Genomic DNA, 25,231 nt, shown 5'->3' with positions numbered 1-25,231 from the left:
TTATACTAAGTAATAGGTATACACATTTCACAAATAGTAAACAAATATTAACATAGAAGTCTGAGGAAGTATTCCACACACGTTGGGGTTTTTTAGGGGGGTCGTTTGGGTTTTTTTTTTTTAATGTTTATTGATTTTTGAGAGAGTGTGTGCATGCTGGTGTTAAGTGGTGGGGGTGGGGCAGAGAAAGCAGGAGGCTGAGAATCCTAAGCAAGCTTGCACTGTCAGCACTGAGCTCAAAGTGGGGCTCGAACCCACAAACTATGAGATCATGACCTGAGCTGAAATCGATTCAAGAGGCTTAACTGACTGAGCCACACAGGGGCCCCTCCACGCACCTTGTTTTAAGAGTACTCTTGTTTGATAACCAAAAGTAGAGCCTGTGAGAAGTCAAAGCAAAAGGAATTTATCAGAATGATGTTGGATGAAGTCTTCAGTTTGGGATAAACTCTTTTGATTTTATTTTATTTTATTTAACATTTATTTATTTTTTGAGAGACAGAGCAAGACAGAGCACAAGTGGGGGAGGTGCAGAGAGAGAGGGAGACACAAAATCCAAAGCAGGCTCCAGGCTCGGAGCTGTCAGCACAGAGCCCAACACGGGGCCGGAACACATGGACCTCGAGATCATGACCTGAGTGGAAGTCAGCCGCTCAACTGAGCCACCCACGTGCCCCTGGGATAAACTCTTTTTAGAAATATATTAAGTATCTTGTAAGCAGAAAATCTTTAAGAAGACACAGAAAAGGGGGCGCCTGGGTGGCTCAGTGGGTTAAGCATCTGACTTCAGCTCAGGTCATGATCTCACAGTCTGTGAGTTCGAGCCCTGCATCGGGTTCTTTGCTGACAGCTCAGAGCCTGGAGCCTGCTTCATATTCTGTGTCTCCCTCTCTCTCTGCCCCTCCCCTGCTCATGCTCTGTCTCTCTCTGTCTCAAAAATAAATAAAAACATTTTTAAAAATTTTTTAAAAAAGACACACTAAAGATCGTTTTATATGGAAGAAGGATAGGTTTTGTGTTAATGATTATTTAGTGAAAAGCTGTTTTTTACATAAACAATTAGTTACTACACATTAAATTGAAGTATTTTTCATCTACTGTAAATTTTTAGACTATAGAGCAGTAACTTTTAAACTACTGTCTTAAGCATTGTTGCCCTTTTATCATTAAATCTGATGAAGAGCCACAGTATATTTAGCTTAAAAAAAAATGTTGAGCTGCCCTGTTTGGATTGGAAGCAGGTACCAGGGATCTGACTTACTTAGAGTTTCCCTTTTCTCTTCTCTCTCTGCTGCTGTTTTTCATCCTCTTCCTCCTGCTCCACCCCTGGAACTGGTGTAGTATCTGGAAGTACTTCAGCAGAATTCAAGGTTCTTTAGCAGTCTGCTGGAAGTCTAATAACAATTCAGCTTATGTTAAATTCATAGAAGTGACATAAGCATTGAAATTGTAGCTGTTGTTATTGTTTTGTACCTTTAATCCTTTAGGACTTTATTTAGGGAAAATACACTTGGTTTTTGCTATGATATTTGATTATTGGCATAAGTAAACACTCCCTTAAGAACCTAAGTAAAGAGATGCCTGGGTGACTCAGTTTGTTAAGCGTCTGTCTTCAGTTCAGGTCATGCATGATCTCACGGTTCGTGTGTTTGAACCCTGTGTTGGGCTGTGTGCTGACAGCTCAGAGCCTGGAGCCTGCTTCAGATTCTGTGTCTCCCTCTCTCTGTTCCTTTCCTGCTCACGCTCTGTCTCTTTCTCTCAAAAATAAAATAAACAAAAAAAAATTTTTTTTAAACAAGAACCTAAGTAAATAGGCCCAGCTTTATTGTCAGTGGGTGTTACTTACCTGCCATAAAATAGACTTATCTAGTATTTATTATGCCCCTGCCTTTGGGTTCAAGCCCCAAATTAGCATATGCAAGTTAAGAAGGTGGTTTTTCATCTTTTTAAACAGCTTGATATGACTAGAAACTAGAGAATGAACATATCAGAAAGCTTTCTTTATGTGAAGGCTAGATTGAAGTGGGGGTGAGCCTGGAGGCAGGGAAGCCAGTTAGACTGGGTCACTGGTTAGCAAGAGATGATGAGGATCCAAATTAGAATAGAGGCTTTTGAGATGGAGAGATTGGGGAAGACTGAAGAGCTGTTCAAGAGACACAATCAGCCCTAGGTTACTGATTGAATATGAAGGCCAAGGAAGAGGAAAAGCAAAGGATGACCCTCCCGGCCCTGATCTGGGCAACTTATTGGTGCCATCACCTGATAGGGAATAGGAAGAATGAGAGGTTTGGAGTCAAGAATGCTGAGTGTATTTTTAGACATGTTGCATTTGAATACCTCTGGAAAATTTAGGGGCAATTATGCAATTTAGATGCAAAAATGCACTGGGGAGCTCTGGAGAGGTATGGAGGCTTAGAGTCATTAATGCTTTGGAAGTTCATTCTTTTATAGTGAATAAACTGATTATCAAAGTCACAATGTTACTCTTACAAATGTGTGTTTATAAATGCATTGGAGAAATTTGCCCTTGTAGTCCTTGGATCATATGACCAAGGCTTCCCTCCTGCCAACTCTTGACATGGTATCCTGATGGCCTCAGGAAATCTGTTTTGGGGGAACGAATAGAAACAGTGCAAAAATTGCTTCTGAAGTTGCAACAGTAAAGCTCAAGTCATGGTGCGAAAGCAAATGTCCAATCATTTTGCACTTTGTGGTATGATGGTTTCTATTTTTCCTGGTTAATATTGATATTATTATTTTCCGCTTAAGCAAATGGTAAAAACTCTTACAGTTGAGGTACTGTCTTCTCCCTTTTCCCCTTAGTTTTGCCTACACCTGTCATCAGGTTCCCCCACCACATAAGAATACAGACTTTGGGACCAGCTGGACCTGGTTGTGAATCCTAGCTTTGTTGTTAACGAGCTGCATGGCTTTGGATAGCTCATTCTACCAGCATCTGCTTAGTTTTCTTTGCTGTGATATAAGACTCATGCTAATATTACTTATTAGGTTGAATCATTTGCAATTGCTGGTATTTGGTCTACCAAAATAGCAATTTCATGGGGTTCAAACTAATACTGTGCAACCGTATAGTGAGGCTGAAATACTGTGTTTAATCTACCTTGAAGGTGCTCAGTAAATAATTTTTTCAATAATTATTATGTGACTGGCTACTGCTGCCACTATAAATGTACCTCAATTAACTATATGCAATGATAGTTTCTTTCTAAATTTAAGTTCTTTGAAATATCAAGGAAAACTAAAACTGCTTAAGTTGAAAATCTGAAGTGTTAGGGGGAATGTCTCACTAAAAGGTCTGTGAAATGGGAAATATTTTCCAGAAGTTTGTTGCCTAAATCTTTTTCTTTAAACTTCGATTATAAATCAAGTTACAGTTACAAAGACAAAATCAAAACTACTTAATGGTTTGCATTTTTATATATAAAGGTTGATGAAATAGGTTGAAGGAAAGTTCTTCAGCCTCATAAATTACTGAGATAAAACACAGATTTCTGTTCTCTTCACTTTTTGTTCAGGCAATGCCATGAATGATGATTTTTATTAAACTACAGTAAAATTTCAATTGTCTGGAGATCAATTACCAACCAACTTCAACTAGAACACAAACCAGAAGCCTGCAAGTTATGATAAAAAAAAAAAAAAACACTTTGTGCAATTAAAATAGATACCACAAAGTACATGCATAAAATCTCTTACTTTTGTTTTTAAATTTCCATAATAAGAACTTTTAAAAAATAAATAAAGGCAGATGAGAAGAAAGTATGAGAAGATATTTTTAGATGGTTTTTAAGAGAGCATCATCTTCAGATAGCTTTCTACTTTATGGAAGGAAGAAAATAGACTGTGAGTTACCATGCTTTTTGCTTGGGTGCTGAAAGATAATCCTAACCTAGCTGTTTGAAATCTCACAGTGTTAACGATTTTGACTGCAACTCCTACCCTAAATGGGGGATGCTGTGATAGGGTTAGAGTGCATGGCACTATTCTGCTTGCCAGTCTCTCTTACATTCCTAATTGCATTAGTACTGCATCAATAGTAAATATTTCTTTAAAACCCATACTGTGATGTCATGTTGAAATCAATAAATTAAATTAAAATTAAGTTATTTTCAAAGCAACCTCTTGTCCTTTACTCCTGTAGAGCCCATTCATTCCAACTTTATATACTGTTGTGACACGTGAGATTATCTGATTTCTCAAGCTGTCCAACAATCTAAGGAGGCACTGAAAAATAGCTATGACAACAGGGAAGAGAGAAATACGTAGAAAGACCTAAAACCACCCAGCATAGTATGAGACCAACTAGAGCAGAGATTCCACAGTTGTGCTTACTAGGCCATATTCATCTCACAGATATGTTTTGTTTAGCTCCCATTAGGTTGATCTGCACAGTGTTTTTTGGGTTTTTTTGTTTTGTTTTTTCAGTTGCTAATACTTAAGTAAAAGATTCACATTCTAAAAAATTGATTTCAAGCCTCTCTTAAAGATTGAAGATCCAGCAGCACTGATTTACATTCCTAAAAGGCATTAGCTCTTGACAGTTCCAATTGACTGCAGTGTATGGAGTATCTATCCAGTTTGCCAACCCTCCACCATTTAGGGAGGCCATTTTGATCTTCACAATCCCCACTCAGCCCCACTGTCTCCCCAGCACTGAGGCTTTGTGCTGGCTGCCACTTATCTTTGTATATACGTATTTTTAACAGTCTGTTTTAAATGAAACTGAGCAAAATATTTGTGACATCTGAGTCTCCATCAAAGGGAGGAATGGGAGGAAACAGGCTTTGTGGGCTGAGTGGTGTAGAAAGAAAGGGAACAGCTACATTTTTTTTAAGGAGGAAAAGAATATTTCTGTGTGTAATATGCAAACAGAGTGTGTCAAATAATGTAATAAAGCAACTTTGTTCATTTAATTTACCTACGTCACCCTTTAGGCATGTGGGCTTACTAAAGAACCCTTCTATAATTCTGTGCCTGGCTTATTATAGTAGAGTAAAGTCATGATAACCAAGAAAAAGTTTGACTAGATACAATAAATGCTATTTTAAAAGATAAAGAAATCTGTAAAATTTTCCAGAACTATTTTTCTCCAAAATAGTTAAAATAAGAATCATTTGGTATATAAATGTTGAACCATATAGAATTGCCATATTTAATAATTTTTGACCCATAAATATGGCAACTTCACATCAATTAATTTGTTGTAAAGTAGTAAGTGTCTGCTACCTCTTTATTTTATATGGAACTCTCTTTCCCACAATTCCATATTAATGAGAGAGTACTTTATCTGGGTTAATAAAATTCATAATATGCTAAAGAACAGTTACAGATATTATATGAATCTTATTAAAACATACAGTACCATGCCTGATTACAGTCTGAAATACAGCTTATGTTCATGGATATGATAATATACTCTGAATGTTATGACTGAAAATATTTTGTAGTAGATAAGCCCTTCATTAGGAGAGGATAGTAGCTTTACAAATCTTCTAATCCCCTGAGATGTAATGCTGTCTTGGGAGAGGCTTTCTCTATTTAGCATCTAATAAATATGTTCTAGAAACTAACTACATTCCACTTTGTTGGTTCCCCTCTATGAGTGCTACTTTCTCCTTTTATAGGGTTCATCTTAAAAAGAAATCATTACCTGAAATTCAGTAGATTTTGTAAGAAGCTTCAATAAATGTGAAGCGTTTAACTTAAATAGAAGCTTTGGGGGATGTAATTTTATTTAAAATCTTTCATTTCCTGGCATCTGAACAGTTCTTAAAGTAATTTATTTAGTGCACACAAATAATTTTTAGTCGCCTAGTGGTTACTACATTCTGTATACATATCTAAAAAAAAAAAAAGAAATGCAATGATTAGCAAATAGAGAATTATCTTACCTGATATTCTTTTTTTTTTAATTTTTTTTAATGTTTATTTATTTTTGAGACAGAGAGAGACAGAGCATGAACGGGGGAGGGTCACAGAGAGAAGGAGACACAGAATCTGAAACAGGCTCCAGGCTCTGAGCTGTCAGCACAGAGCCCGACGCGGGGCTCGAACCCATGAACCGTGAGATCATGACCTGAGCCGAAGTCGGATGCTTAACCGACTGAGCCACCCAGGCGCCCCTTACCTGATATTCTTTAGTTAGAACATTTTATTTTTGTTGAAAGCATAAAATTCCAGAGAACTAAAATGTGTAAATTCTGCTTTTTAACTTTTAAAGCTATTATCACTGAGGATAAATTGCATTTCTTAAACTAATAATAGTTTGTTTATAACTGTATATATAAATATTTATGATATTACCGATTTGAGGGAAATGTCACTCATAGGCTACTTTTTTGAAGACATCTTTCTCTTTGGACCTGAAAAAAAGTTGGCTGAATTTAATGACTATTGCATATATTGGCATATATTGTGGATAGATGATGCAATGAAGTGAATGGAAGCACAATACTATTTCATTAAGATTTGCTACAATTAACCAAGTGGAATTCTATCTCTAAAAAGATGCACTGAGCAAGTCATGCTAATACACTTATGTTAGCAAAAATGGTTTCTTTACTGAAAATATTCTTTTGCATAAAATACCAGGTGTTTACTTACTTGTTTTCAAATATCTTAAAATAAAAACATTTCATCTATTAAGGTGTTGGTGAAGCCAGAAAAAGTGTTTCAAATATATTAGGAAGGAAACAGCCAAATTACAGAAACTATTCCTTGAGAATATATGGAGAATTTTCCAGCATCTGGGATTTAATTTCAGATGTTGTTTAACTCAGTGGTAAATACAGTATTCCACTTGATAAAATAGTTAAAGTGCATCCCAATAGATGTTTTTTAAACAATCTATTAACCATATGGATTAATCTAAATTTAAAGCAGAGTAATATTAAATACAGAGAAAATAATAGGTCAGGGGCCAGGAATAACTAAAAAGATATTATTGTTTAATTAGAAGGTTTACTTACATTTTCCAGGATATACTGCTCACCCTTGATGCTGAGTTGTCCTGCTTTTACTGTGCCTTTAATAGACTGGGTATGTAACACATACACATGTAAAGAGACTGACCTTTCCTTTAATGATATATTTCATTCAAGCTCAGAGGAAGCAACTTCTAATGAATGCCTAAAACGGGGAACAATTAGGAAAGACCGTACCTTTCCCATGATTTTTCTCACCAATTAAAATAGCCAACAGACCACGTGCATTCTTTTCTTTGTTGTAAAATCTTGCTAAAACAATGTTAAAAGGATTTTTTTAGACAAAGAAAATAGGAAAGGAGATAAGAAAGGATGAGAGATGTCAACATATTATTAGAAATCAGAAATAAGAAGGAGTGCTAACCATCTTAACAAAAGCAGGGGAATTCACAACCCAAATGTTTTTAGAGAGGGACTCCATAACAGGTGAGCTTGTTGGCCTGCAGAACCCTGGCAAGGCTTAGCCTTCAGAGGCATTAGGTACTCTAGAAACCCTAAGTGATATGGTCAAAAATCCTTAGATGGCCAGACTGTTGAGAAAAGCATCCGACATAGAAGAGAGATATTAAAACAAACAGAGAAATTAGGCTAAGAGAAAACAGAGGCAATGCAGATAGCAGAAGAAGACTTCAAAAACTGTAAGTACTATTCTCAGAAATAAGAAGAGCACTTCCTTCCTTGACAAAGAAGAGGCTGCTATGAAAGAAAGGACCTGAGTTTCCAGATTGAATGGGCCCACCAAATATCCAGCACCATGTATAAAAATAGATTTACATGAAGGCAAATCATCTTGAAAATTTAGATTGCCAAGGATGAAAAGGGGATTCTAAAAGTTTCCTAAGAAGGTAGGATCGATGTTTCCGATAAAAAGTAAGAGTGACACCAAATCTCTTAAAAGCTATATGGATGGTAACCATTTTGCACTATTTTAAGTATATCAAATCAACACATTGTATGCATTAAGCTTACACAATGTTCTATGTCAGTTATATCTCAATAAAGCTGGAGAAAAAAGCAATATGGGAAGCTAGAAAACAATGAAGCAGTGCCTTCACAACTAAGGAGAAATGGTTTTCAATCTAGACTTCTATACAATGCCCAACAATTAATTGTGAGAGTAAAATAAAGGTGATTTTAGGCATTTAAGGACTCAAATTTTGTCTCCCACTAACCCTTTAAAAAATGTGTTTCATCACAAAAATGAATAAGCATGGTAAGGAGAAGACATTGGACCCATAAGAGAGCTGAAAGAGGAAATCTTACAAGCAGGAGTTTGAAGGATGTCAGAAGAGAGGGCATGGAGACAGGATGGTGTAGTTGGGTAATGGAACTATTCAGTTGATTTATTTTTTTGAGCTTTTGGAAAAATATGGATGGGGATTTGAACTATTTGTAGGAACATTTAAAAAATACAAAAGATGAGGAGCACTTGGATGGCTGTTGGTTAAGTGTCTGACTCTTGATTTTGGCTCAGGTCCTGATCTCACAATCCTGAGACAGAGCCCTGCATTGGGCTCCATGATGAGTGTGGAGCCTATTTGGGATTCTCTCTCTCCTTCTCTCTCTCTGTCCCTCCCCTGCTCATGCTTTCTCTCTCACTCTCTCAAAATAAATAAATAAATAACATTAAAAAATACAATAGACAAAAAGTGAACAAATAAAATATGAGGCAAATATAAACTCCACATGAAAATTGAGAAATGAAGTTTAACCATCGTATACCACTAGGCTCAGTAGTGAACAGTATGTACAGAATCATAATAACATAAATGCCTTCTATGTAATTTATTCTCCCTATCGCACTGAAAGCAAGGACAAGGACTCTGTTTTACTGATCTTTTTATCTCGCTTGTTATTTTGTGTGTAGTAATCATAAAATAAATATTAGACAAATTAGTCTACAGTTTAAGAATTCTCTTTTGTCAACATTATTGATTCAAACCTCACAATTCTTTAAAAAATTTGGGGGGATACCTGTGATTAACATGTAATAGGTATATCCCATTTAGAAAGGGATAGCGACAATTCATTGATTCAAGCCATGAATCTCTATGCCCATGTAGAGTCCCAATTTTACATCCCAAAAGTGTTGAGTAAGAGGTCACCAAAGGAGAAACCATGTTGATGAGCCATCACCATCTTCTGCCACTTGCTTTGGAACAGAAGAGACTTCCAGAAGCAAAATGGGTGAAAGAGGGAGAGAAGCAGAAGGTGCTAAAATTCAACACAAAAATGGTTCAAACGGTTTTGTTATTAGTAACACGTAACATCTTAAACATAGAAATCTGAGAGAAGAACAGGTATGTCAGGATAAAGGAAATAACAGACATGTGGTGAGGATACTGGACCCAAAGATTCTTAGTTCCAACTTATTACTCACCTCCCCATATTGCACACAGATAGCCAGCCACAGGTAATCAAAGAAGAATTTGAAAGGAACAAACATAAGACCATTTACAGCATCTGTACCTAGCATTTTATTTGAGTGCATCATTTACAAGGGAGGGGGGGAGGAACAAGTGAAGCCAACAGAACAAGAGTGAAACACGTGGATCCTGCATCTAAAGAGTTCTAAATCTACAACAATCAAGAGTGTCCTCCATGTTCTAGGAAAATAAATCACTGCAGAATAATAAAGACACTCCCTGATAAATACATTGATCCTAAGAAATAAAGGAGGAATCATATAGCTTTCAGACATTAAAACAAGACACGTATAAAGGGGAAGAAATCAGATTGGACTTAGTTTCTCCACAACAACACTGAAACACCTGTATATAAAGCTCTGAAGGTAAAAAATAAGTATGCTCCCAAATTTAAGGCTTAGCCATGTTGTTCCTTAAACATAAGCCAAACAGTCTTTCAAGCATTCAGAACTTAGGGAATATATGATGAATCTTTCCAAAAAAAAAAAAAAAAAACAAAAAAAACTACTTATAGATAGTATCTAGTCACCCAAAAGATTAATCAAAAAAAGACCTCAGGAATGAAAAAAGAAAAATCATGAAGGAACTCGTGGTATTTAATCCACCTAATACAGAACCAGAGCAAAACAAAAGAGACCTGTGGTTACTAAAGCAGGTGGGAACACTGAAACCTGACAATGTAAAAATAGTAATAGAGGTGATGAATATGAAAGGAAGAAGGAAGAGGTAGAAATGCCTACCAGTTTTCTTATTTTTTTTTTCTAGAAGGGAGTTGATAGATTTTTGTCTGAAGTAAAGTATAGAATCTTTTAAATGACTCCAAATTCTTCATGTTTTCATACATTTTGTTCTGAATTTATGTAGACTCTTTTAAGAATTATCTTGGTAAAGAAATATTTTACCAAAGTTCTATGATTCTTTTTCAATTCAATTTCTTTACTTTGGTTAAATTCAAGTAAAAACAAATTAAATACTTTTTTAAAGCATGCATAATTATTTCCAAGATTTCTGAAATTATTTTTCTCTTTCTTTTGCTCTGTCTATATGTGGAAGAAGGTGCTGGAAGAATGGTTACCAAGTATTAGTGATGGTATTTCTGGATAGTGGGATTTGGGATAATTTTAGAGTGTTATTGTACTTTCCTTCATTGATTTAACTTTTACAATAACTTGAACCATTTTTGTGCAAACAATAGAGTTATTATTTGAAAAATTTAAAAAGATATCGTGGAACTAAATAGAGTTATTTTAATTCTCCCAAGAGTGAGTACAGATATGTTAGTAACATCTACCAACAAAACCAATGTTTATTTACAGAGCCATATTTCTATTTTCTGCTGGTGTGACTCTTTCAGCAGGGCATTGTTGAGAATCTGTATGGGGTTTTTGTTATTGTAGAAAAAAACTGAGTTGTCATGCACATAGTTTTCTGTATGAGTTAAGATTCTTCGGTTGCAAGTTATAGAAACCAACAGAGACTACTTTAAGTGAAAACAAAACCCAGAACAAAAGCAAAGAAATTATTGGAAGAAGATGGGGTAACTCCCAGAATCAGGCTGTGGGAAAAATAAGAACATGGGATCTCTCTCTAGGTAGCTGGGACTAATGAGAGTCTCTTTCGGTAACCTCCCCCAGGATGGGTGTCTCCAGCTGTTTTACTTCTTAAGTCATTCTGGGCAGAAATCACATACTAGGAAGTGAGTATGCTTATAGTCGGATTTGGGACACATGCCCACCTGCATGTTGGAGAAGGGGAGGGAACCTTTGATTACAGTCCCCATGGTGCACCTTTGGAAAGGAAAATTAAGGGTTTGTTACCAGGAAGTGGGAATGGAAGCCGGGCATGTGAAAACTACCCATGCCCCCTGTCTTTGCCTCACTTTAAACTGGCAGGGAGGTGAGCTTCTCTCCACTGGGTATACCCCTAGAGGAATTAGCTGATTTAGTTTCTTTATCAGATCTGTTCCTTCATTCCTTTCAAAGTAATTACAGGCTGCTTCTTCCCTGTCTCATGACACTGATTATTAGCTAAAGCTAATTCATCAGCTAGATATAGGTGAAACACCTTTAGCTATCTTTCAGGAAAAGCTTAGTAAATTATTTGTCATTCTCCAACCCAAGAAATATTCTCCCTGTAAGTAAAAGTTTATTAGATACCGTGAGAGGTCTTGGGGTTCAGCCATTTTCTGTCCCAGCTATAATTAGAAAGCTAGACAAATTATATCAACTCCTAGGGAAAAAATCCACACACATACTCTTTTTAATAAATCCAATTTACTCTATTTGCTTGGTATTAACAACTGTTAATGTTATGTCCAAATTCCCTTCCTTCCTCTTTGAAAAGAACTATATCGCTACAGCCAGTACATACAAATGGATAGTTAATTACTCGGCACAGAGGGTTATGTGATTCATCACTGCAATGTGGAAGTGAATGTTGCCAATTGCCAGCTTTTTCCAAACTACATAGTGTTATATGGTTTATGTCCCAATCAATGGTGGCAAAGCTCCAGGTAGAAATACTACCTAGATGTCAGGGACTCATTAAACTGATCAGTCTGTAAGTCCTTCGTCAGTGATTTCCAAACCTGGCTATGCATCAAAATCACTTGGTGACATTAAAAAATAGGAAAGAAAAAGATACAGCTTCCTGATATCCACCCCCAAAGCCACTGAATCAGAATATTCTGTGTTGGATCAGGGACAAATTCAGGATTTTTCAGGACCTGAGGTTTAAACAATTTGAGATCTCTCTTAAAGAAAAGAATACAAAAGCATCTTGCTTTTACAGAATTTTACAAAAATACATTACCCTATGAGTACATTTCTGTGAACCAGGCCCTTGTGAAGGTCCATGTAAATGTTAGACCTTCAGAAGGCCCTTCAGTAGCTTTAAGATAGGTCTACCTGTGAATTAGGGCCTAAGAATAATATATGTATATACGTCTGTGTCTGTGTCTCCCTGCCTGTGTGAGCATTTGCACTAGTGTGAGAACTGGGATTTCTTCTTCCCCCTGGAAGACAAAAAGAATATAGAAAGTTTAGTGTTCCCTGAATTTTAATCTAGTTCTCCACTAAACTTTTTTTTGATGTTTGTTTATTTATTTTAAAAGAGAGAGTGACCTCTCACGTGTGCATGACCAGGGGATGGGCAGAGAGGGAGGGAGGGAGAGAGAATCCTAAGCAGGCTCCTCACAGCACAGAGCCCAATATGGGGCTCTATCTACGGAATCATGAGATCATTCCCTGAGCCAAAATCCTGAGTTGGGCACTTAACCAACTGAACCACCCAGGCACCCCATAAACTTGAAAAACTCAAATTGAAATGCTTTGAATTCCATGTTTTTATTTCCTTTTCCCTTCTTATGGCAGAAAGATCCATAAGCAAGTTTTTGCCAGTATCTAAGCTAATCCATGGTCTGGACAATGGCCCCTGAGTAATAACTGCTCTGGTTATAGTTAAGGAGGAGTAAGTGAACTCACCTTTTTGTATTTAATTTTAGCAAATAGCTTTATGCTTTTTTCACAGGATTTCATGATTTTTAGGTATTGAATTTTGGTACCAGTCAATGTGTTTGTTTGCCTTGACGAGCAAGATTAGAGAGAAACCCCACTTTCAGAAATGTTAAGTTCTGGGGCACCTGGGTGGCTCAATTGGTTAAGCATCTGACTTTGGCTCAAGTTATGATCTCACAGTTTGTGGGTTTGAGCCCTGCTGACAGCTTGGAGCTTGGAGCTTGGAGCCTGCTTCAAGTTCTGTGTCTTCATCTCTCTCTTCACCTCTCCTGCTCACTCTCTCTCTGTCTCAAAAGTAAAATGAAACATTAAAAAAAAAAAAGAAATGTTAAGTTCTTCCCTTTACTCTGGTAAAACTCAGAAACCTATCTAGTTCCTCTTTTTAAAAACCGATTTTTTGGTAAAGTAAAACATGCCTAGTGTTAGAAAAAAAATTAAGTTTGTTTGTTTGTTTGTTTGTTTAAGAGAGAGAGAGCATGCCCAAGAGAGAGCAGGGGAGGGACAGAGAGAGAGAGAGAGAGAGAGAGAGAGAGAGAGAGAGAGAGAGAATGAATCCCAAACAGGCTCTGTGCTGTCAGCACAGAGTCCGGTGTGGGGCTCGAACTCATGAACTATGAGATCATAACCTGAACTGCAACCAAGAGTCAGATGCTTAACCAACTGAGCCACCTAGGCAGCCCACACTCTAGAAAATTTTTAAATGCAGAGACATATAGGGGGAAATGTTTATTACCTATAATCTCCTCAAAGGTACCTACAAACATCATAGTGATTAATATACTGTAGCTACTCAGTAAATACTTTTAGAATAAAGAATGAATAGGAACTCTAGAGAATGCAAACAAGACCCCTAAGTTGTTTTTCCCTAAGTGCTTTTAATTGTGATATCTAAGATGTACATATTTAAATGAACATATATTGAACACTAACAAATAAAGGCCCTATGCTAGATAATGATATAAAGATGAATAAAGGTGGTCTTTGCCCCTCTCAGAGTTTATATCCAAGAGAAGAAACTGATATATTCCTACTAGTGCAAGAACACTTAGACACGAAAGTACCCAAGGAACAGCTATGTAAAATTCCATGCAGGAAATGTCTTTTAAATCTAAGTGCCGAAAAGAAAAGATTTCTTTTCTCTTAACACCCTGACTCTTCTCCTTCTCTTACTCCACAGCCAGTCCATCAGCAAATACTGTTGGGTCTCTCTACTGTAGTCTAGTTCAACTCCTCCCCATTTCTGTTACATAGCCCTTGGCCAAGCCACTATCACTTCTTGTCTAGATCATTGCAGTGACCTCCTTACTGGTCTCCTTGCTTCTGCTCTTGCCTCTTACAGCCTGTCTTCAACCCAGAAGCCAGAGAAGTCCTTTGAAAGTTTAAATTAGATCATATCACTCCTCTGCCCCAAATTCTCCAGTGGTTTCTGATTTCATTTAGAGGGAAAGCCAATGTCGTTAAAATGATCTATGAGATGATTTTGACCACCCCCTTTTCCATTAACTCTCCCCAATCTCCTCTCCACTACTCACCACCTTGCTCTTTTGCTCACTCTAAAACAAACCAGCAACCTTCCTGCCTCATGGCCTTGGCATTAGGTGTTCTCTGCACATAATGCCTTTCCCTTAGATATCTGTATGGCTTGTTCCCTCACCTCTTCAGATCTTTGCTCAGATGTCATTTTCTCTGTGAGGCCTTCCATGGTTGCCCTAATTAAAATTGTAGCTCTCCCACCTCTAGGCCCTGCTGAATTTTTCTCAGAAGCCTAATCACCACCTGAAAACCTAAGTATTCTAATTATTTATTTGTATTCAGAATACAAGCCTCACAAGGGCAGGGATTTGCTCTCTTTATTCTCAGTTCCTGAAACATTCCCTGGTGCTTAGGAGGCACGTGATTAGTATTTGTTTAAAGAAGGAAGAGATGATATATTCACTCTGCTGACATCCTCATGTGTTCTTCCCTCTTCCTTCGGTTTCCTTCCCTTCAATGTCAAGATATTTTTACAATGCCTGTTGGGCAGTCTGGTAACACATATGTTGTCACCAACCTTGGTATCTCTCAAGTGGTAGTTGCTGCCGTGGCATCCTGCTCTGCTCCACGTGGGGTCAGATAAATATTTGTATCTGATGCCTGCTTGATACTGATGCTCCATCTTTATGGCAGTCTGGAAACTCCAGCTCAGAAAGGTGGACAAGGCAGATCTGTGTCAGAAACACTAATATACTTTTCCATATCCATGAACCAACATATTGAAGCCCAGAATTCACTTCTCATAAAGTGAGGAAATCTAATATAATGTCAGAATTTTTTAAAATATGCATAATTCTTTGATAAGTAATATATGTATTTATGCAGGCTAGCTAGAATAAAAAAGAATCATTGAACCAGGGACTTTAAGGTTCTCAGCTAATGTTAAGAGTAGGCTTTTTTTTTTTTTTCTTCCTCATCTTGGATTCCAAAATTTAATAAGGGGATTATCAAGGGAACCTAACATTCCTCTCAGAGGGTTGGTTTCCACCAAAAACAGCACCACTGAAAACCAGAGCAGTGGATCAGATTCCTGTTAAATGAAGGTTAGTTCTAAATATGCCTTTTGTTTATTACGTTTTCAGAAGTCACATACTCAAAAATAGTTTCTACCTACCCAATGTGATTTGTGTCTTTCTGCTATTAAAATAAAAATAATTTGGAAAGCATAAAGAATAAAAAATACTTATCCTTGCTTCTGATGAACTTAAAAAATTCTTTAAAAAATTCTTCATGTGAACTCTTACTTTCCACCAACTTGCTAATCTCCTAGGAAGGAAAGCAGGTGCAGCCTATAAATAATGTTGTATTTCCATTTCAGGATGTATAGGGCAGGAGAGTCTTTTCCCCGAAAGGTCAGGGGCCACAGCCAGCTTCTTCCCTTTGTCAGATAAGACTTGCATGTTGCTGTTCTGAACTCAGTAAGAAGAGTTCTGTAAAATGAATGCCCTTACATAAAGTGTCTTGAAAATTCTACCATAATTCAACATTTCCACTCCAATGTTATCCACCACAATTTTTGTATTATATTTATTTTTCACTTGATTGTAAGAGATTTAGAGTTCCTAAATAAAGCATACTCCACGGTCTTTGAAATTCCACAAATAAATGAGCATTTGGAAAGTTTTCTATAACTGTAAATTTTTTGAATTTACTCTCTTATTTTAAGAAACTTGAAGATTTTTTCGTGTCTCCAGAGGCTAGACTAGTTTATTTTACTGGTACATTCCCTCAAATTATGTGGAAAATGATCTGTCATCTAGAAACAGATATTTTGCTATTCTTTGCTAGGTAGTCTAATAATAGAAAACTTACGTGCCTCTCCTTCTTCATCAATTTAATTTAATAGATACTTAGTGCTTGTAAGGATAAAGGCACATAATATTATGCTGGGATTTTAAAGCAGTGTATGACACCATGAAAAGATGCACAACATCATTAGTCCTTAGGGAAATGAAAATTATAACCCACAATAAGGTAGCACCTCACACCCACCAGAATGGCTATGATCAGAAAGACAGATACCACTAAGTACTGGCAAGGATGTAGAGACACTGGAATCTTCACACATTACTGGTAAGAATGTAAATGTTATCACCACTTTGGAAATGAGAATGAACAAACTATTCATACCCTTAACAATGTGGTTGGATCTCATTAACATAACAGACTGCTGAAAAACCAGAAATAAGAGTACTGGGTGTTTGACTCTATATATATGAAGTTCAAACACAAGAATACTAATCTGTGTGGTTAGAAGTCAGGATAGTAGCTATTCTTAGTGGCAGAATAACAGTGACTGGAGTTGGGGACGAGTGAGCTTCAGGGGTGATGGTCATGCCCTGTCTCTCAATCTAGAGAGTGTTACACAGCTGGGTTAACTTTGTCAAAATTCATCAAATTGTACCCTTAGGATTTGTGCAATATTCTGCAAGCATGTTATACTTCCAAAAAATTCACTGAAGCTGTAAAAAATGAGTGACCCTTGATTTTCAGAGACTTAGAGGTCCTAGAAAAGCATTCTCTACATTTGCTGCTTCAAAGACTTTACAATCTAGTAGGAAGACAGGTGTTTGATAAATAATTCTAATATGAAACAAACTCTGATAAGTGCTGTATAAGAAATATAAATAAGTGCAATGAACTAAAGGAAAATATTTACTAAAAAGGACAACCTGGAAAAATAGCATATGGTCACTGTCAGGTTTACTACATAATAATAGGAGGAATATGGGGCACCTGGATGGCTCAGTTGATTGAGCTTCCGACTTCGCCTCAGATCATGATCTCGCAGTTGTGGGTCTGAGCCCCGCATCGAGCTCTGTGCTAACAGCACAGAGCCTGGAGCCTGCTTCTGATTCTGTGTCTCCTTCTCTCTGCCCCTGCCCACTCGTGCTTTTTCTGTCTCTCAAAAATAAAAATAAACATTAAAAAAAATGATAGGAGGAATATAATAGTAATATATCAAAATGGAAGGAAAGGATATAAATTAGAAATAGAGAAGTTAAAAAGTATTGGATTGTGTACAAGAAGTCACTACTGTTTGAGAGACAAAGTTGTATTAAAATATCAGAACACAAAGCTACTTATATCTCTGAAAATTAGTTCTTTTGTTTTTAGTTGACTGACTTTGCCCGAGTTACAGGTTATTCTGTTCAAGTGGTTCTCAGCCCTGGCTGCACATCGGGATCACAGGAGTTTTTATGGCTTCTCCTGAGTCAGAATCTCCAGGGGTGGGACTCAGGCATCTGTACTTTTTCTAGGCACCTGTGATTCTCCTGAACTGCCAGGGGTAGGAACCACTGCTATAGTCCCTGCAGGGTGGAGGGAGCCTTCCCAGAGACCATCACACAACAACAAATGTCTCTGAAAGTGTCATTTCTTTGTTTTGGGGGCTTCTGTGGCATCTACAAAGAAGAGTGCTTTTCATATTTATCTCTTTGTATTCATGCCAAGAAATTTCTTTGCAAATCCTTTTTTCCAAGTATTACATGAAAGATGTTAATCCCACTGTTAGATTTTAACCCTAGTTCTTTCAAGCACCAGGGCATTTCTTCTGATTGTATTGCAGGTACATAGATCCATAGCAGAAGATAGAACTGGAAAGGACAAAATGGCACATGCAGGTTACTTGTTAATGCACTCGTATGACTAATCTTCCTCCTATGAAGAAAAAAATGTATTTTTAGTTGTAACATTTATATATCAGATTGTTCACTGTGAAAGTAATACCTGCTTTCACTTAGAAAATTTTAGTTCTCTCCTTAGTTCATTCACTTGTTGTCTGATTAGCTTATCTACACTTTTAAAATCTTTATTTTCAAATACTGTTTCTAAGATTTTATTTTTGAGTAGTCTCTAAACCCAGTGTGGGGCTCGAACTCACATCCCCAAGATCAAGAGTTGCATGCTCTACTGACTGAGCCAGCCAGACACCCCAAAATACTTTTAGAATTCAGATAAGTTGCAAAACCAGTAAACAGTTCACATAATATTCTTCACCTAGCTACCTCTAGTGTGATCAACTCCTATAACCATAGTATAATTATCAAACCAGGAAATTAACATTGAAGCAATAAGATAACTAAGTTATAGATCTTATTTGAATTTCACCAGTTTTCCCCCTAATTTTCTTGTCTATTCCAGGATCCAATCCAGGATCTCACAGTATATCTGCTTTTCCTGTCTCCTTAGTCTCCTATCCTGATGCTTCCTCATTCTTTTCTTATATTTCATTACCCTTACCCTCTAGACCTGTAGAATGTTTTTCATCTTAGGTTTGTGTGATGTTTGGATTGAGATTATTTTGGCACGAATACTGAAGAAGTGATCAGGTGGTACATGTGATGTCTGTATGTGTTATTACTGGTGATGTTAACCTTGGTCATTTGGTTAAGGTGATGGCTGCTGGGTGTCTCCACTGTGATGTTAGTAATTATACTGACTTCCCTTTGCAGTTGATAAATATCTTTGGCACTATGCTATTATTCTGTTTCTCCCAAAACTTTCACCCACTGATTTTAGCATCCATTTGTGGACTTGGCCTGCAACAGTTATTACTGCGGTCTTTGCCTGATGATGTTTTTGTATTTCCCCCATTCTTTCCAAATTGATTCATTGGAAGTTTTCTGTAAGGAAGAGTTGTCCTTCCTTGACTGTATATCCATCTTCTATCTTTCTACCTCTATGAATATGGATTTGTGGATGCTTATTTGGTTTTCTCAAGGATAGTCCAATACACTCGTTTGTTTTGAGATTCACATTGTTCCAGCTGTGGCCATTGGCAGCTTCTTCTGAATGGATCATGTGTCCTTTTGATATGCCCTCACTCTTTTAAGCACCTGTTTTTTCTGATATCACAAGATGTTTTAGACTTATCTTGTATTTCCCTGCCCCAGTGCAGGAATCAACCATTTCTATAAGAAGACTTAATTCTTTTTATTAGAGAATGATATTTATAAATCAAGATCTGGGTGCCTGTACATCACTGCTACTAGAGTGTCATTGCTCCTAGTCTCTCTCAGCTGAAAAGATAAGGAATATATGCATGTATACTAACCCATGCATGCACATACATCATATTTATTAGTTATTTCTATATCTGTGTATCTGTTATGAACCAACAGTTCATTCTAGTACCTCTGATTCCAAATCAATACCACAGGGTTTATTATAAGCCTCTCCCCTTTTCTTATTTATAACTTCTTTCTCTGACAGTAAAAAGACTGGCTCTCATCATTTACAATCCTAGATTACACATAAAGTAGTTACTGGATTGCTACCTCATAGCCCTGTGAGAAATAGAATTACTAACTGGAATACAATGTTTGCTGACAGTTCTTTTTGGATTTCACCTTACAATATCCTGCCAAAATAATGTTTTCCAAAGTGACTGAATTCTTAATTCCCATCCTCTTCTGTGTGGTTATTTTATTTGTCTGGGTCACGCTCTTCATTTGTAATACAGTTAGCTTCATTTGTTACTGTTTGTATTCTACTTCCCATTCCCCTACATCCTTGTTAGTTTTAATTTTTTTTTTTTTTTTATTTTGGGAGGTATGTAAAACATTACTATGATTCACAGTCGAAGCTATATCCAAAGAAATACTCCAGGAAGTGTCCCTCCCTCCTCACATCCCCACCTCCACATTCCATGCCCCTTCCTTCCTCCCCTTTCCCACCAACCCCGTATACTTAAACAGTCTCTGTATTTCCTGGTTTCTCTCTCCCATATTCCTTTTTCACAAAGGAGCAGATTTGTAAGTGGTTTTTTTTAATTGTATTCTCTTTTATATGGTGATAGCACACCATATAAATTCTTGCACCTTTACTTTTTTCACTGAATGATTTAAAAGTTCCTAGTATTATTAAAAGTATCTTTTTCAAAAAGTGTATTTCCAGGGTATATTCCTGGAAATGGAATTTCTTTTTTTTAATTTTTTAATGTTTATTTTTGAGAGAGTGAGAGACGGAGCACAACCAGAGGGAGGGCAGAGAGAGAGGGAGACACAGAATCTGAAGCAGGCTCCAGGCTCTGAGCTGTCAGCACAGAGCCTGACACAGGGCTCAAAATCACAAACCGCGAGATTATGACCTGAGCCGAAGGCAGATGCTTGACCCACTGAGCCACCCAGGCACCCCTGGAAATGGAATTTCTTAGTCAAAATTTAATATGTATGTGCTCATGGTTTTCACTTTCTCTGTCTATGGAAATGCCTTTTAGGGGGTTAATGTATTTTCTTGATAATGATATAAGTTACTGGATTATAGCTTTTAACTTGTATAATTTTTTTAGAATGTAACTATTTTTGTTAGTTGTACTTAGCACATAAAAACGTATATTCAAACTGCATTGAGATTAGGAATTAGTCTTGCATAATTTATTTCTTTTCAAGGCTCAATAAATATCATTGTAATGTGTCAACAGCCCCTAGTGAAGGTAGTAATCACACATTACATTTGCAGCCCTATCATCCCAGGTGCAATCTACAAGTTCATGATCACCAATAGAGAGTAGGCAGTTCAGGAGCTCTAGCAGTGACATAATGACTAAATACTTACATAATGCTCTCATTTTCCCGGAGCATTTTAATTTTCAAAACTCTTTAAAGTCTTTTCATTTTATATCAACTGCACCACTGTAGAATGCTTTGGGAAAATATCACATAAATCATGACATTTATGTAGTGCCAAGCCCCTTACATGTACTATGTCATTTGAACCTCAGACCAACCCTGTGAAGTAAGCAGGACATATAGTCAACATCTCCATTGTCCAAGTGAGGAAGCTGAGACTCAGAAAAGTGAAATATCCTGAGGTCAGACATCTGCTAAGTAGTGAGCCTGGAAATGAACTTGAGACTGTACCACACTACAAGTGTCATGGTTAGCTTGTGAAGAACAATGAAAAAATATTCAAAGGTAGGATATAGTCACAAAGATGTAAATTGTTCTATATATTCTGGAATTTACAGATTCTGGTGGACCGTGTTTTATGGTCACCGTGTTTTACTTGGCTCCCTGCAAGCTGTAATGGTTAAGTCCTGAATGGTGGTAAAGGGGAAAAATACATTCTGTACACATGCAGGCTCCTCAACCACCCCTGTGCCGCTATGGTAGAACCAACACTGGCCTTGGAGCCAAACTATCTCGGTGTGCACCTTGGTTTTGCCACTTAGTAGGGGTGGGGCCTGGCTGAAGTATTTAACTTCAGTTTTCTACCATAAAATGAGTATTGTTTTTGCAGGGCTATTGGACAGATTAAAAGTAACTTCATCAGGAAGACTCTCCCTAGTGCCCACCCCCTGCCCCCCCTCCCCCGCAAGTGTTATTCCTAAAGTAATCAGTCAGTTTCCTTCAGAACATTTGTTACAATTTAGATTTATATATGGTGGTGTGTTTATTTGCTTCACACCTGTCTCTCCTACTAGAATGTAAGTTAAAGGACATCAAGGACTCTGCTTGTTTTTGCTACTCTGTGTCTCTTATACCTACTCCAGTGTCATTAATCATTGAATAAATATTTCTGAAATAAATCCTGCCACTTCTTGGCCTTGTTTTTATTTCAGCTGCACAGAATGGCCTACAGCTGCCCTACCCTTTCACATCTCTCTATGCTTACATATGCTGTTTCCTTAGCCCAACATACTTGCCCAAGCTCCTTTGTTCTCCTAGAGAATCCTTACTCATCCCTCAAGACCTAGCTCAGCACTTCCATGAGAGCTCCTATGATTTCTCTTCTCCCTTGAAGAGTGAGGGGCTCCGGTGCCCCCTTGGCATGCTTCTGTAGTAGACCCAAACCATATTCCAGTCATTGGTGCGTTCCACTAACACTTTTAAGAACTACCTCCGCACCAGGCACAGGCTAGGGGCTGGGCATACAGCAGTGAATAGGAGCTGTCATACTTATGGGAGAGATGGGCTACAACAAAGTGAATAACCAAACAAATTAATAATAGCGTTTCCAGTAGTGGCAAATGATAGAGTGATCCATTTTGAGAAGCTGACCTTTGACTTGAGATCTGAGAAGCGAGAATGAGATAGGAATGGGAAGAGAGGGGGGATGAGCATTGTATTGTCACTATTTACTTGGGTGTTCCTCATTTCCATCCCACTCAGCTGGCCTCTGAGCTCTGAATCTTTCTGTCCCCAGCACCTAGCACAGGCCCCTCATGTCACACCCACGGTTCCACTTCCACACGCCAGTGGTGCAGCATGTTAGAACTGCCTATGGGGCGCCTGGGTAGCTTGGTCGGTTAAGCATCCGACTTCAGCTCAGGTCACGATCTCGCGGTCCGTGAGTTCGAGCCCCGCGTCGGGCTCTGTGCCGACAGCTCAGAGCCTGGAGCCTGTTTCAGATTCTGTGTCTCCCTCTCTCTGACCCTCCCCCGTTCATGCTCTGTCTCTCTCTGTCTCAAAAATAAATAAACGTTAAAAAATTAAAAAAAAAAAGAACTGCCTGGTGACTGTCCCCATGGTTCTGACTTAGTAGATCTCATGTGCAGCCGGGACTGAGAGCCTAATTCTCAGCCTATTATCCCTCACTTAGTGTCTTGTGACAGGGAAGGCCATTCAGTCTTTCTGTGACTCAGTTTTCTGATCTTTAAAATGGAAAAAATAATAAAACTTCATAGGGTTTCTGAGAGGATTTAATGAAATAATATGCCTAAAATTCCTAGCCCAGTGCCTAGCCCATGGATAGTCAATAGACATTAGACAAAATGCTCTAGAGTGAGTACTCAGGAGGTGTTTGCTGAATAAATGAACACGTTAAGGAATAATAAAGTTCAGTTCTTACTTTACAGTATAGAGCTATGTCAAAACAAACATAGAATGCCCTGATTTATCTTCAGTTGTCTTGTTTACTGCTTATTTTAATTTGGACAAGAAAGGAAAAAAAGGGAAATAATAAACACCAGTGTTCTTAGCAATTAGAATCAAAAGCTATTGACTCTTCATTTGCTTATAAAGCAGCTTCTAAAAAACTCCTCAGATCATTATTTTTATGTTTTTCTGTCCGGGGCAGGGCTTTCATGTTCTAGCCTCAAACGTAAATAAAAGTACACAGTCTACCAACCTGGCGCCTTCTGCAACTTGTGATTTGTCATCTTCTGAAATTATAGTTTGAGATTGAAAGAAATTTCTTTTATGTATATTCTACTTCAGTCATCATAGGAGATCCTTAGGATAGCATAACTAGTGAAATTATGATCGTGCCAGAGATCATGGCTTTCTTAGGGCAGGGACACCGATGGGATTAACCTGGGATATTACTTCTACGCACAAAATATCATTCAGACCACTTGGCAAACCTTTGGCAAAACCCCCTCTACCCTGCTCCACTTCCTTGAAAACTAAATGTCAAACTAGTGGGGTGCCTGGGTGGCTCAGTCGGTTAAGCATCTGACTTGATTTTGGCTCAGGTCATGATCTCATGGTTTGTGAGTTCAAGCCCTGTGTCAAGCTCTGAGTTGACAGTGTGGAGCCTGGGTGGAATTCTCTCTCTCCCACTCTCTCTTTTCCACCTCTGCTTGTGCTGTCTCTCTCTAAGTAAATTTAAAAAAAATAACAAATAAATGTCGAAGTAGGTGGGCAAAGGTGAAAGCATGAACAAATTCGTGGCATGAGGAATTTCTAGGAAAAAAAAAATTTGTGTCCTTCATCGCATTTTCACTGGAATACACTGAGATGATGGGTGTTTTTGTAAACCTTAAATATCAGGCTACTTAGGAGTGCTTTGATACTTGAATCATAGGCATGAATTTTCTAGTAAAAAAAATATTACTGAGGTAATTGGCAAAGAGATTTTGCCAAGTTCTTTTCTGTGAGCTGTAAGAGTTAACATTTATTTACATGAGTAATTCACTCTGCTCTTATCAATCTAGTCAATTGGAAAATATCATCCGCCTTTAATGTCACAGAAATCAACTCATCCTATCTTAGAATGAGGAAATAATTAGCAAACAATTTCTCTGTCCTTTTTAAAATGTGTGGCATTGTTTTCAGGGTTTTCTTTTACAAACCAATGCACCATGAACTTATTCTGGCTGGAGGTATTGAAATCTGTTTTTCTGCTCCACAAATGTAGAGGTGTGCGTGTCTATCAAGTGAGAAGTCCGTAGCAAAGAGCCACCTTCACTGATTGGTCGCTCTGACAGGGTGCTGGGTAATGGAGCAGTGATAAGTGGTGCACATCGTAGATTATGGGATAAGCATCTGCCCTTTAGTAGTGGTCCAATGCTAAACAGTCAAGAAGACTAGAGATACTGATAGTTTTCAGATGACAGGCTTCATTTTATATGTTAATAGAAGGAAGACTTCTGATAATGGTGAGGAAATTCAGCATAACAAATGCATTCCCTTTACCCCACTGTAGCATGGCACCAATTAAGTTCAACTGTATGTATAATGTATTCTTAATTCCTAACAGTCCCAAGAAGGACTGATGTGAAAAATATTATATAGTCTTACATTTTACAGATCATGAACAGCTGGAAAAAATTATGCCAATCGGTAAAGAAATTTATATGCGGTATAATACACCTCAAAATGGTGCTTACATGGATTTTTCTTTTAAAAAATTTATTAAAGTTATCTTGGGTAAAGTTTAGTTTCTACTCAGCATTTTCTGTAACATTATATATATAATTCATTTTAATTTATTCCTTCTGCAGATATGAATGTTTGAAAGTACAGGTAACCTTGTAATGAGTAAAACTGATAAGAAGCTGTGTTCCAATGAAAGGGGAATTATGGAA

At 37.5% G+C, this 25,231-nt stretch overlaps 1 protein-coding gene across 2 annotated transcripts in view; it reads left to right on the top strand.

Moving 5' to 3' along the window:
- Nucleotides 1-25,231, top strand: part of FBXL17 (F-box and leucine rich repeat protein 17) — a 496,901-nt gene that overhangs the window by 449,435 nt on the left and 22,235 nt on the right. The gene's annotated exons all lie outside the window — the stretch shown is intronic.

The sequence above is a fragment of the Panthera leo genome, chromosome A1 (assembly GCF_018350215.1).
Source record: "Panthera leo isolate Ple1 chromosome A1, P.leo_Ple1_pat1.1, whole genome shotgun sequence".
NCBI lineage: Eukaryota > Metazoa > Chordata > Mammalia > Carnivora > Felidae > Panthera > Panthera leo.
Note: the sequence above shows the minus strand (reverse complement) of the source record. Positions and strands in the feature narration are given on the sequence as shown.